General features: G+C 42.9%; 1 protein-coding gene and 1 non-coding gene across 3 annotated transcripts in view; one reads left to right on the forward strand and one right to left on the reverse strand.

Moving 5' to 3' along the window:
- The window catches only part of Grk5 (G protein-coupled receptor kinase 5), a 206,409-nt gene that overhangs the window by 111,892 nt on the left and 79,754 nt on the right, over positions 1-14,763 (forward strand). The gene's annotated exons all lie outside the window — the stretch shown is intronic.
- Positions 11,966-12,094, reverse strand: Gm22520. Its single transcript, XR_003952986.1, has one exon. It is a non-coding gene; the product is annotated as a small nucleolar RNA SNORA44 (small nucleolar RNA).

Genomic DNA, 14,763 nt, shown 5'->3' on the forward strand with positions numbered 1-14,763 from the left:
CATAGGCAGAGCAGCTGGAGCTGGTTCCCACCTGCAGTAAGGACAGTGAAGATAACACTGGTCACAGAATGGCTTGTGGCACCACCTGCCAGAAGTCTTCAGGTTAGCAGCTGTTCCTACTACCCACCTGTCTCTTCGCTGTCCTTCCCAGGATTGTTTTCTTGCTCCCCTGCTGTTTGTCTTCTCACCCTTTTCTCCCTGCAGGGCCTCTTAGAAGATGGCAGATGGGCATGGATGTCATACTGTTGGTCTTTGCCTCCATTCTTTGCTACCCCACCCATGAGTTTGACTCAAGGCCATTCAAAGTAAGACCTGCATGGTGAGGTGTCTTCATAAACCTCATAAATTGCTTATAGGGATCAGATAAGTGTGGGGTAAAGAGGAGGCCCCTCACTTCTCATGGTCCCATAGTCTCGCCAGCCACAAGATTCTCTTACCTGGAACCCCCCTTGGATTCCTACAGTGATTGGATCTTTACCCATTTTTCTACCTCATTGTCTTCATACTTGCTACCCTGCCCATATTGGTATAGTAGTGGCCTCTCCATTGGTCTTCTGTTGCTAGCTGTTTTCTTTCTCCTTCTCTCTTCTACTTCTCTCTCCTTCCCCCTTTTCCTCTCTCTTTTTTTCTGTATGTGTATGTATTGCATTGTGCATGTTTGTATATGCATGTTTTTGGATGTGGGTGCATATATGAATGGATATAGGGACATGTGTTATGTGCACATACATGTGGAGGCCCAAGGTTAATGTTGGGAATCAACCTTCACTGTTCCACCTTATTCAATGATGCAGGGTCTTTTGATCAAACCCAGAGTTTGCCAATAAGGCTAGCTTTGCTAGCCAGATTGCCTTGGGGATTGCCTGTGTGCCTCTTCTAAGGCTTGAATCTCGGGGGCTAGAGAGTCAAGCTGATGTCTTTTGTCACCTGTTGACCACCTGAATGTCAATCAGAGAGGATGGTCTTATGAGGCACATGGGTTTTCCTATTCCCCTCACCCTAAGATGGGCCACTATACCCACTAGGTTTTATGGGAATCTAAATTCCAGTTCTTATACTTTCACACCAACTTTCTCCCCTTCTTTCTTTTATTCTGGATCACTGTTTTTTTTTTTTTTGTTTTGTTTTTTTTTTTGTTTTTAATATTCAGAAATTTTTTGACTTCTCAGAAGATGTTAAAGTGGAGATCCCCTAGACTACACAAGTCCAGTGACTGTGGTTCCTGCCCAATGTACTCTTGTCTGCACTCTGCCACAAATATTCAGGCTTTTCCTATGCCAGTGGGTAAACCTGCTAACCTGATGAGTAACAATATAGTTTCCAAGTGACATTATCATATCCTTGCTTCTCTGTTTAAGATTTGTGAAGCATTGGACACGTTGCATAACCCCCCCCCCCCGAGTGTAGAAACAGAATACAAATGATTATCATGGCTATCATTAATCAAAGTCTTATTATATGCTAGATACTAGATTTTTCTGTGCCATTTTCCTAACCTCGGCAAGGTGTCTTTTTTTTTTTTTTTTTTTTGCAAAGGAATTTGGGGTTTATTACTATGAAGCTCCTTGCCCGAAGTCAGAGGCCCGGCCATCTATCTTCCCCAGTGGTGTCTTCTTTATGTTTGGGAGCCTAAAGCCTGAGGCCCGAAGGAGCTGTGAAAAAGCACATGACACCAACAAGCCAGTTGAGGTATCCTCAAGGAAGGAAGGAGAGGGAAGATTAGATGGACCACGGTACCTGAGCATGCAGAAGGCATTATGCTGGCCTCCCAGCTCTGGTAGAGCTACTCTGCCTAGCATAGAGCCCTCATACTTTTACTGGGTGACTGTGTTGAAATTGTTCAGTTCTCTGTGACCATCCTTTCTCAGGGCCAGATTTATCTTCAATAGAATGGGAAAGCAAAGATGTTTCAAGGCTAGTTTTGGGAATATGAGCATACCCTGCTGAAGCTGGCTTCTGCCTGTAACAGTATTGGCTTTGCTCCTGGATGCCTTGTGTGACTCTTGAGTCCCACCTTGCTGCTGGGGTATGTGAATGCTGTTCAGGCAGATGAAACTCAGAGGTGTTAGGATACTAATGTAGCCTAAGATGGGGGCCCCAGCCTGGGTAAGAAATGGCAAAGACTGGGGATGAAGCTGAGGTTCCCAAACTCCTGGACACCCAGATACCACTGGGAACTACTATGATCCTGGGAGCCTGGGGAAGGGGAGCTCTGGCTTAACTTAGGGGTGAGTGTCCATTCTGTGGGAGACTTCACTAGACTTCGTTCTAGTGAGGCTCTCACCACTAGAGAGTCAAGCTGGGGTGATGTCTCTTACCACCTATTACTACTTAAATGTCAGCGGAGAGGATTGGCTCATTTATGAGCCCAGCTGGAAGATCTTATGGGACCTATGGGTTCTCCTAGACTCCTCACCCTCAGGCCTTTGAGGAGGCTGCAGGAGAAGTCAGTCTATAGAATGAGCTAGCTATACAGACTTTCCTGATATATCTCCCAGTAGTTGTCTCATTGAGGGTATAGCAGACCAGGCTTCCCCTAGGTCTGGGGACTAGGGGCGTTGATCTCTTAGGAATGGAAGGAAGGCAATCTTTTACAGATTAATTCATTTGTTATCAGCTTGGCTTATGTTCCTTCCTATTGAGTGTGGTTATATCTCAAATCGGGTTAGTTGACTACTCAACATTAGGGGTTGAGGAGCAAAGTGACACCTGGTTGAGGGGGGACTTTATGTTATGTGTTACTCTTCTAGAAGAGTCTGCAGAGTGATATGAAACAGTGACCTCTTCAGTCTGACATTCATGTTCCCCCACTGAGTATTCTGTGGGGCTGAGTAGTGTGCCAGTATGGCATATATATGCTTGTTACCCACCTGCTCCCTCTTTGTTTACACTTCTTGACATGCATCTCTTCTCAGTTGTATTAGGGAAACTCATTTGACTTTCCCCTCCCTCCTCAACACTTACTTCCTGTTTCTTGTCTTTCTGAAACAATTGAGCATGTACCAGCCTTTTGTGGGAAGATGTTGTGCATCCCCTTGGATAGAAAGGAACAATTTATACATGTGTACCTGAGGAAGGAAAATAACCAAGGCTCCCTACAAGGCTGGAGAGCAGGTGTGTCTGACCTGGTTCGCCTCACAGAGATGTAAATGTTCATGAGAATCTACCCTGCTACTATGGAATGGAAGAATGGGTTCTGACCAGTCAGCATGTTGTATACTGCCAGGCTGATTCCTTCCCTGGGCTCCAGAAAACTGTTTACTCAAACAAGAGACATTGTGTACCCCTAGGTGTCAGGTGGGGAACCCTGAAGGAGCAAGTGCTGCAGAGGGTGCAGTTACCTAGATCCTCAATCTGGCAAACTGGTGAAGGCCTGGCCACCCAGGCATTCAGAAAGTGCTTTGGAAGGAAAGTAGGTGTCACAGTGGAAACCGTAGTGACAGATGCATGGCCCTGATGCTCCAACCCTGATAGACACTGAGGATTTTCAGTGCTCTAAGATGATGACATTGACCAGAGGATCCTAGGAGAGGCATAAATATACCGAGGACAGGACAGACTCTGGCTGGCCTTGACTATTTTGTCACCACTGGAGGGTTGCTTTTGACATCCTGGCTACCAGCAGGAGACATTATTTTAGACTTTGGTGAATAACGAGAGTTGAACAACAAACTCACTACTACTTCTCAACTGCCTATGCATTCCACCATATAAAGCTGAACTGGGGAGCAGGATGATGTTCAGTATAGGTCACTCCCATGTTCAGACACTTATTGTGGCTTGGCCAGAGAGACAAGAGTCAGAGGGTAGGAGGCTCCATGGTCCATAGAGATGGAGGCAAGGAGTTATTGCTATACCCAGTTAATAGCCATTGACCTCTTGGTTTAGCTGTTACAAAGATTCAGGGAACATAGCAGCCAAATAGTATGAGTGCAGGAAGAGACCACAAGGATGAAATGTGTTACATTGTTAGAGAGCTTTAGAAGGAAGGCAGTGGCTTCTAAGAGAGTCCTAGGCACAGGACTAGGTTGGTCTTTATCATTAGTTCTTCATCTGCATCATAGAGCAAATAACTCCTACCTCTCAGGGGTCCTCATGAACATCTACCAAGTTGCAGTGAGTAGGGTCCTTATACATGGAGCCTGGCGATAGCAGATGTAGGAGGAACAAAAGAGGTAGGCGTTAGGCCTACATCTCTGCAGTCCTGTGGACAGCCCTTTCTGGGATTACTTTCAGCCAGATCTTCATCTGAAAGTCCACTTTCTTACTCAGGACTGAATCAGTGGCCTTTGCTACTCCAGAATCCGTGGGATTCCTGTGATCCTCAAACCATCGCTAGCCTTTGGTTGGTCTTAGCACCCAGACCCCATGCATGGGCTATTGTTCCAGGTGTGCTCCCATCCACCCCCATGGAGATCATGGCTTCCTCCTTGTGCTTATGAAGGTCCCCATGTGGACTTTGACTTCCAGTGAAGTGCTATATTTTTTCTTCCTGTTTTTGGTAGCTCCAGGGTTGAAATCCAGGGTCTTGTGAGATACACAAGAGTGTGCAAGCACTTGACCACTGAATCACACTCAACTACTGAAACCAGTAGGTGGTCTTTACATTCTAGTTTTATAAATGAGGTTCTGAAATTTTGCCTCAGTTGCCCATTTACAGTCCATGCCAGGCTCACCCCAGCTCCTAGATGCTTCTCAGATCACTGTCAATTTTAACCCCAACTTTGCAATCCCAGGACAGCTATAGGGTTCAGCCCTTTCCTGCCTGGTGGGCCTTCTGCTTTGCTCAGGCCCCATTTGCACGTAGGTCTCCAAGTCTCTGGTCCCAAGTAGTTCCCACTTATACACCTGTCTCATTTTTTCAGCCTCACCTTTGGTCACAGGAGGATGAGGTGGTAGGAGAAGTAAATTGCTTTTTGGTCTGAGCTGGTATGAATTTGCTAAATCAAACATCTAATAAATGCCAAAAAAAAAACATTTACATGGTTGCTTCTTAATAGATCAAGCTCATAGAAAAAAAAATAGTTTTCCATTGAAATGGTTTCATTGCTCAAAAGTGTCTCTGACACAGGAGCTGGCCACAGCATCCTTGTTACATTTTATTTAGGATTTGTCACCTCAAAGCATCACCACAATTCTGCGTAAGGAGCATGCTACCTGATGGAAATACTGCTGAAGAACAGTTTAGCTGCCAATACTGGTGCAGTGTGCTTTTTGAAGGTTTTCTTTGTTCGGCTAAGAATCCCTGTTTTGTGAAGTCCCTGATGGGTCCCACTGGTTTTGCCAGGAAGCCATGAAATGAATCAAATATCATCACAGCAAAAGCCATTTAGATTTCACAGATGTATTTGTAGAAGCAATTGCAGATCTCACTTCTAGCATGTAATTTTGTATGTTTACATATGTTTGTATATTAACATGTGCACATGTCCAGTGTAGATGTGGAGGCTAGACATACTTAGATATTCCTCCCTCCCTCCCTCCCTCCCTCCCCTGTCTCTGTGTGTGTGTGTGTGTGTCTGTCTGTCTATCTTTCTCTACCTGCCTGTTCTCAACCCCCCCCCCCCATTTTAATAATGACAGGGTCTTTCACTGGCCTGGAACTCATCTAAGTCTACTGGCCGGTGAGCTCCTGTGACCCTCCTGTCTCTATCTCTATCTAGTGCTGGGATTATAAGCATAAAAAACAAAATCATGGGTTTGGGGGATTGAACTATCCCCGCACCCTTAGCATGTAATTTTTGATTGGAGCATGCATCAAGCATAGTGGAGGAATTTGAACAGTTCTCAGAATGTGCTAGAATGGAAGTTGGCTGGGTCCTCTCTACAGGTCTCTAATATGGCTGGGCAAGAACATTCAGAGTCTAACTAGGCAGATGTTTAGTGTGCTCCTGTGTTTCTGGCTTTGGAATATTTACAGAGATAAATGATGGAACTTGTAGTTTCTTTCTCAGAATCACAGGGGTTGGGGTGTGAAATGATTTTTGGTGGTTTAATAGTGCCTGAATATATTATATACTTTTAAAAATATATGCTGTAAGAAAGAAATTCACAATTATAGCCCAAACCCTGTATGTTACAGTGGAGAAAGGCTAAGTTGAAAGTATGAAGGGGACTTGATTAAAACTAAGATAAATAAGATGTTAAAGTCACTACTATTCCAAATTGTTTAACAATAGGTACATTCTTTAGCTAGTCTCATCACTGTACAAGCAAAGAGTGTGCCCTCACAAACTGAGAAGACTTGGATGTCATTTAGCAGTGTGATCCTGTGGGACCTCCCTGTGTGTCACTACTAAAATCTTTCAATGTAGGAAATGGCTATATTTCGACAATTGCCACATAGGTTTTGGTTTGGGTAAAGGTGGCTTATGTGTGACTGATGTTTGGAAAAGATGTTCAGGTACGTGTCATGCTGGTGGGATCTTTACTGCCTGGTGTTATCATCTAATCCTCAGAAAATTCTGGACTGTCCCTATTGTGAGCTGAGCTGAGGAAACTGAGGCTTATAGATGTGACATGATTTTTCTAATGTAATGTAACTATTAATTGAGAGAACTTGTATTAAAGCCCAGGCCTACTGAACTTCTAATTAAACTCTTAACCTCTATGCCCACGTAGCATCAATCTAAGAGATGATACTTGCCACCCTAGGATGTAATCCTAGGAAGTTTCTTAGGCCAAAAGAATGGTAGGCTGTAGTAAGGGATGTTTGAGAGTAAAATAGAATGTTTTCTGAATCCAGACATGATCATACCCTTTGGCTAAAAGTTTGAGTGTGAGTATCTTGAACAATTTCTTGTATGGATGATATCTCCAGTAAATCAGTTTGTTGCCTCTTGTTTGTCAGCAGGGACCCTGGCTCCTATGTCTCTGCTCTACAGATGTTTTCTGATCTAACTTGGCAGCTCCAGCCACCACATTGTTTCAAGGAAGTAGAAAAAAGGAAAAAGGGTACCTTCACAGTTCTTTCAACAATCAACTATCATGAGAGTTTTTCTGGAAGTTGATCACCCATCTTTTCAGTTCACCGGCCACTTGGTTGTCAGGTAGTCTGTCCACACACGAATATGGGTCTGGATAACCAAAGCCCTGCCCTTAAAGTGCTTTTTGTGGTGTGACTACTAAAGAACCCATCAGTTAAATGGAGAGGAAAAGTCACCTGGGAATGAGGGCTAGCTCATGTGTCTGTTTTTGTTTGTTCAGGTGGGTTTTTGTGTTTAATTAGAGCATATAGCCATAGTCCACCATGTCTTTTGCTTGCTGAAAAGATCAGAGGCACTTTTGAATCCAAATTAGTTCAGTTTTCCAGATGCCACCCTCTAAACAGCACAAGCTGTTCAGAGCCGAGCTGAGGAAACTGAGGCTTATAGATGTGACATGATGTGCACCCTGGGCCATCTGCCATCTAGTTTTATAGAGCCCTTTCTTTAGTGGGATGTTGTCCAATACAGCCCATGGCTAGTGTGGAGCTTTGGTAGCTCATCCTCTCTGCCCCTCTCCTTATGCATTAAAGCCTGGCTTCACCTTGGGATTCTTATCTCTCAGGAGTTCAACCTGATTGATCCTCAGAGCTGCAAGTCTCATTCTGGGGATGACTGCTCTACATACCAGAGCTTGCTTCCAGAAAGCCTCTTCTAGAATGAGTGTTTTCACATGGGTCTGAAATGAGCCCTTTCTACTTGGAGGGAGTCAGGCTGCTGGTCTGTGGGAAGAAAGCAAGGAGAAGTTCCTGAAGTGGGTATGGGGTACACACTGGTAGTTTCCTCCTGTGCTCTTTGTTCTGTGATTACCTCAGAGCCTTGTGGTAAAGAGGTTGGAGAGATATTTCTTGGGGTGTTAGAAATAAAATGTTATTAATATGCTAATTACAGCAGGTTCATTTGCCATTAAGGCAGGTCCTGCAGAGCCTCCCTTTGGCAACTGTTGATGTTCTGCTCTAGAAATAGAAAGCCTATCTTGACTTTCTTACGATCAGCCCACTTTTACGTTGGATTTAACAGGTCCAGTCTGGCTCCTGGCAGTGAAGGCTAGATTGTGATAGGGTGAGGGATGTGTGATACATTTCAGAAAGCAGTCAGTGGGGAGATTGTGCAGTATGTAAAAGTGTTTCTGTATAAGCATAAGGTCCTGAATTCCACCTCAGATCCCATGTACAAAAGCTGAGTGTGGTGGTACACTTGTAATCTCATAAGCATAAAGGTAGATGAAGTCAGATCTCTGGGGCTTACTGGCCAGCCAGCCTAGTCTCCTTGGCCAGTTTCAGGCCACTGAGAGACCTGTTTCTTTGGCCTGTACAAACACACACACACACACACACACACACACACACACACACACACACACACACACACACACACACACACACGAGTGAGGAGCCTCAAAGATCCATGGGGGGGTGGGTGCTATGTTACCTGTTCTTGTCAGTGGACATCTAAGCATTATTTCTATGTGTGTTTGGCTTTAGCTTTAGATTAATGAGCCAGATGCCCTTTCTTCCACATCACTTTTGTCCCAGAACAGTGGTTCTCAACCTTCCTAATGTTGTGGCCCCTTAATACAGTTCCTTATGTTGTGGTCACCCCAACCATAATATTATTTTTGTTGATACTTCATGACTGTAATTTTGCTACTATTATGAATCATAATTCAAATGTCTGATATGAAGATGGTCTTAGGCAACTCCTGTGGAAGGATCATTGACCACCAAAGGGGTTGTGACCTACAGGTTGAGAACCACTGTCCTAGAAATACCTGGTTTATGAGAAAAACAAAATGGCAGCCTTCCAGCCAAGAACAATATTTGTTTGGAAACCTGAGAGAAGAGTGGCCTGTTTTCACTGAAGGTGGATTCCCGAGGATAAGAAGCAGTGTGACCAATCCCCCTAGCTTACTGAGGAGCTGGGACTGAAGAAGTCTGCCCTCTCTGAACTGCTGGGGACTTTCATTCACTGGCATGCAAGAGAGTAATCCTTTATTGAGCTGAGGTTGTCTGGTAATGGTGATAGGACTTTTTTTGAATTTACTAATATACTTCATTCACAAAGTCAACAATATTTATTAAACAACTATTATCTGCCAGACTAGTTAGGCACTATAGATATGCTAGGGAGCATTCCAGTTACTGTGCTCAAATGATGAGGAGATGTAGAGCAACACTTTGTTTCTACAGAGACTCTGGGTTGGGGTTCAAACATAGTAAAGTCCAGATGTTTAATTTCCTCTACATAGTGTTTGAAATCTCAGTTTTAAGATTTTTAAAGCTGAGAACTGAAAGTAATTCACTTGCTTGTCTGGCTGTTGGTGGACCTTCTGTTCTTTGCCATGTGGCCATACCGTGTGTCTGAGGCTTCCCCTACAACATGGTGATTGATACGAAGGATCATTTCAAGAGTTAAAAGCTATACTTGTTTTGTGGCCTAACATGAAATCAGAAGAATCACATTTATCATGTTCTGTTAGTTGGAATAGTGATGAGCCCTTTTTGCAGATCCATCCCTTCATTAGCAGCATATGGATATATGGAGATGTATGTATGTATGTATATCTCAAGAAGTGTATAAGAGGTTGAGAAATATGGCTCAACAGTTAAAAGAAAATACTGCTTTTTTTTTTAAAGGATCCCATGAGTATGATTCCCAGAACTCATGTCAACTGGTTCACAATGGCCTTTATCTCCAGTTCTAACACTTTCTTCTGTTGTCCAAGGGCACTGTAATCATGTATACACATGTCTACTCATGCATAGACACACATACATACATACATACAAACAAACATACATACATACATACATACATACATACATACATACATACATACAATTAAAAATAAGGAAAAAATTAAAAGCAGTGTCAGAGAGACTTGAAAAGATGAGTGAGAAAGAAGGTATAACAACGAACAAAGTGGATTTGAAGAATAAAACTTTCCAGAATGAAATAAATAGCAGATCCATATTGGTATATGAAAAATTAGAAAAGTGTTTTGTATTCAAATAAGTAAACTAATGTTGGAATGCAGCTGGAATGTTCAGAGGTGGAAATAATCAGAAGTCAGGACTGGTGAGAAGACTCAGCCAATAAGGGTTCCCTACAATTTGTCCTTTAATCTCCACACACATGACATCTGCACCCTTCACCCCCTACAGAAAAAAAAGAGGGGGTGGAGGGAGAGGGAGAGAAGGGAGTGAGGGAGGAAGGAAAGAAAAGGAAAGAAAAGAAAAGAAAAGAAAAGAAAAGAAGGAAAGGAAGAAAAGAAGGAAAGAACTTTCAGCCAGCTCTTCCGCAGAGTCTGTAGGGAGATTTACCTTCTCATAGGGAACTCTTCTGAAAGTTGACAAAGGAAAATTACTTTACCAGAATTTGCTCTGACAACCTTTTCTTTAGCCACTTACAAATGCTGACCTATTTGTGGGTTCCTCACTGTCAGAGAGGATGGAAAAGCAACCATGCCCATACAAGAACAACATGTGGGTGAGGCTCAGGCTAGGGAAAGAAAAATTTCCCGTGACCTGGGAGGTATGAAGGAACCAGGGACACCTGGAGTCTTCAGTTTAAATAGTGAAGTAATGCTGGGCCCTTCACCCTCTCAAAGGTCAGAGACTGATCTAGAAGTGGTGTTTTCCCCTTTTAAATGGCAGAGAAGGACTGGGCAAGACTGGTCATTTGCTCATAAATACTGGTTAGCCCTATTTATGCTACAAAGATAAATTGCCCAAAAGAAGACAGTGTGGCCTTCTACTGTGGAAGCTGTTGCTTTGCTCTGGGCATATTCCCTTGAGCTGGAAACTAATTCAGTACTACTTGGGGGAACCTACAAGGGGACCTATGTCAAGTGTGAAGATCAGTTTTTTGTGAAACAGGCTGAGACACCATCATCAAGGCATCTCGTAGCAGTGTCTGGCTGTGCAATTTGGCACTTAAAAGTCAGGCAGATGTTTATACTGGCCATGACTACTAATCCTGCCTTTTAAATCCTTGAGCCTCAAGAAAGACATCAGTTTGGATTCTTGTTTGCCTTGGTCACACTGCAGAGGTTCAAGTCCAGGTTACCATTTACCAGTTCTGTGAGAGTTGATTGTCATTACTCAATTTTGGATGTAGTACAGTGGTCTCAGAATAGGAAGTAGGAAGTAAATGAACATTGGGTAGCACCACAGTTGGCTCTTGTGATGATTATTATTCTTCACCATCAACTGCATTTAGAATCCTCTAGGAGACACAGCTCTGTGCATTTCTTTTTTCTCTTTTTTCGTTTTGTTTTGTTTTGTTTTTCAAGACAGGGTTTCTCTGTATAGCTCTGGCTGTCCTGGAACTCACTTTGTAGACCAGGCTGGCCTTGAACTCAGAAATCCACCTGCCTCTGCCTCCCAAGTGCTGGGATTAAAGGCGTGTGTAACTGTACATTTCTGTGAGGATATTTCTAGAGAGTTTTAACTAAGAATAGAAGACCTACTGTGACTTTGGCAACACTAAGCCATATACTAGGGTCTTAGTGATAATAAGTAGAGTTGAGCACTAGCACTCACTGCTTCCTGACTGTAGATGAAATGTGACCAGCTGCTTCACTTGCCCACTTCCATACCTTTTACACCATGATGGACTGCATCTCTTCTTAATCTGTGAGCCCAAAAAAACCCTTCTTTTCTTAGATTGCCCTTCATTTCTTTTTTTCTAAAAAGTTTTAATTGATCCAATTACATGTATGTAAGTTATAAAGCATTATCCAAAATTTCTGCTTTCAGAGCTGTTCTCTTGCTGCCCATTCTGTTTCTTCTCTTGTGTTTCCAACTGTAGACCAAATCATAGATGATTTGGTCCATTCACTGGTTCTATAGCTCTTTGTTTAATGAGCAGAGTAAGTCTGGTCCCTCAGACTCTTCAAGGGACCTTAGATATAAGCTACAGAATGAAAACTCTGTATGTTCCCAGGGACAAAACACTTGTCGTAGATCCCCAGTCCCTACACATATAGGAAAAACAATTGGCAGCTGCAGGCACTGTGTTGATCTCTCCTGTTAAAGTCTTTCCAATTACCCTGGCATGAAGTCGGAGATACCATAGCCACAACAAGCTATATCCTTGGAAATATGCTGCTTTCATTTATTTGTTAAGGCAGATTCTTACTATGAAATCCTGGCTAACCTAGAAAGTTACACACACACACACACACACACACACACACACACACACACACACCAGGGTGATCTAGAACTTGGCAGTGGCCCTCCTTCCTCTACCATCTTGAGGTAAACATGTGCTTTTAGATATTTGAAGACCTTAATTCCTCAGTCTTTTATTTGCACCATGAGAGGAATGAGGCCTTGATGCACTATTATAGGTCAAGTTGAAAGAAGTCAGTGGGTGCACTGCATTTGAAGCAACACCTGGGGCTTGCATTTCCTGACAAAGCAACATCCGAAATTGTTTAGATTTAGTGGATATAAGCAGGTGAACCCTCTGTTTCAGTTAACCCCTTATGGGCAGTTGATGAAGGTAGTAAATAAAAGAAATATGGCAAGAATGTCTAGTGCTTATAATAGATAAATGGTATTGACAGAGAATCTGCCATATGCCAGGCAGTATGCTGAATATGTTGATCCATACTTCTGAGATCCATTTAGGTCCCAGAAAATAAATCTTTGTGGTGGCGGCCATACATTTAGTACACAGTGTGTCAGACAATGTAGGTTCAGTTGCTATAACAAAGACACTCCTCCTCCCCATCCACTAAAACTGATAAACTAACTTCAATGAGAAACTACTTCTCTCGTGAGGAACAATGTACTGTGAGGGCTAGGATTTTTATGGAAACTCTTATCTTTGATTATTAAAATTTTAGCCTCTATTTATTTATCATTTAGTTAACAGCTTGTAGGATGTTGTCTTTATTGATATGGTCCAAGATGACCCCACCTTGTTTGTATTATGCACTGTGGGAGTTGGAGAAAAGGAAAGGGCCTACATAAGACTGTAGATGATTTACTAGTGTTTTCCTGCTCCTGGCTCTCTACTATCTCATTCCTGACCTAAAACTGGTCACCATCAGGGAAAAGCTTAGAGCGCTTTGGTCAGGGATGGTAGTTGTTTCTGCTTAAATCACTAATGCCTAATCACCATGTCTAATACCATGTAGAGCACAAAGTGGATTGGCTTTAAAGAGACCAATCATGAAGACTTGAGTTTGATTCTGAGTACCCCTGTAACAAGTTGGATGTAATGGTACATGCTTGTAATCCTAGAACTGGAGAGGTAGAGACAAGTGGATCTCTGGGGCTTGCTGCCTAGACCCTGGTTCCCATGAAAGATGCTGTCTCAAAAAATAATCATTTTCCTGATCTGCACGTACACACTGTGCCAGTGTGCAACCACCCTCCCGACATACATACACACACAGACACACAGACACACAGACACACAGACACACACACAACAAATAATGTATAAAAATTTAAAAACTAAAATAAAGGGGACAATTCCTGAAGAATACCTAAAGTTGACCTCTGCTCTCCACGTGCATGCACTCACAAGTATAACTATGCATACACACCTGTGCACACTTATACACAAAGGGATGGGGGAAGTCACCCCCAGCCAAACGAACTGAAGAAGTGAGAATGCCTATATGATGGGGTAGAAACTGAGGCAATTAACAACCAGCATGAAGTACATCCAGAAAAATTCCTTCTGAGGTGGAGATCTGCAACTTCTTAGATTGAGCCTAGAGGTGAGAATGACCTGTTGGTTCTTCTGCCCTGACCCTAACTTTGAACCTTGTATGTAAATTGTGCTTTCAAGTTGGAGATTTGGGTGCTGCTTTTGGGAGGAAATGGATACTTAGAGAATATTTTCTCTCCTAGAGGCAGTGACTTAGGCTGTGCTGCCCTGGTGAGCACCAGTCACCAACCCTAGGGGGTCCTTGCTCAGTACAAAGCATAGGCACAGTCCAGCCTTTCAGAACCTAGGCTTATGAGGACTTCCTGGGGAGCTTTCCAATGTGACAAAGTGATTTTTGAGAAGTTCTGAATTTACCTTTATTATTATATTTTCCTGAGCATATCCCTTTTCCAATTAATTGCTTAGAAGGAAAACCAAGAAACATGGATAGTTCCAGTATGGAAATTTTCAGTGACAAACAGCCATAGTGGGTTACATTTCAAGACCAGTTAGAAACAAGGATTTCACCAAAATTGTGGTTTTGATCAGCCCAGTAACTTTTTTCCTTTTCCCAGGTATCACTCATTTTAAGTCACCTGGGAAGATTTCTTTTAGGTTTCCCATCAGGTAAATATCTGTTTCAAGGCTACCAACGGGAAGAAAGGAGCAGAATATGGGAGCAGTGTACCAGCTCTGAGGAAGCTGATGGGGTCTAGACAGTTATGAGATGTGGGAACTCTTAAAACGGGAAGAGGCAAAGAGAAGCATGTGTTTGGGGTTCTGCCTGAGTCTATTCAGTTTGTATAGCCGAGAAAGCTTTAATCTAAAATAAGTGGTATTTGGCAAGAAGTGGTACTGCATGCTGACAAATTGATTGTGCTCTTTTACTGAGATAAAAATGAAAATTCATGAGGCATTTTGTTTTCTTTGCCCTGATGATTAAAGTGTCTACTTGGCTCCATGCAGAGAAGGCCCTTGAAGATTTATATAAGACACCTGTATGGCATCCATTACAGGCTTCTGGGCTGACAGAGCAGCTCTGCCTTGTGGTGTTCAAAGTGTCAGGTATGAGGAAGGAGGCTAGAATGGCCTCCAGTAGGGTCCTTGA

The sequence above is a fragment of the Mus musculus genome, chromosome 19 (assembly GCF_000001635.26).
Source record: "Mus musculus strain C57BL/6J chromosome 19, GRCm38.p6 C57BL/6J".
Taxonomy (NCBI): Eukaryota; Metazoa; Chordata; class Mammalia; order Rodentia; family Muridae; genus Mus; species Mus musculus.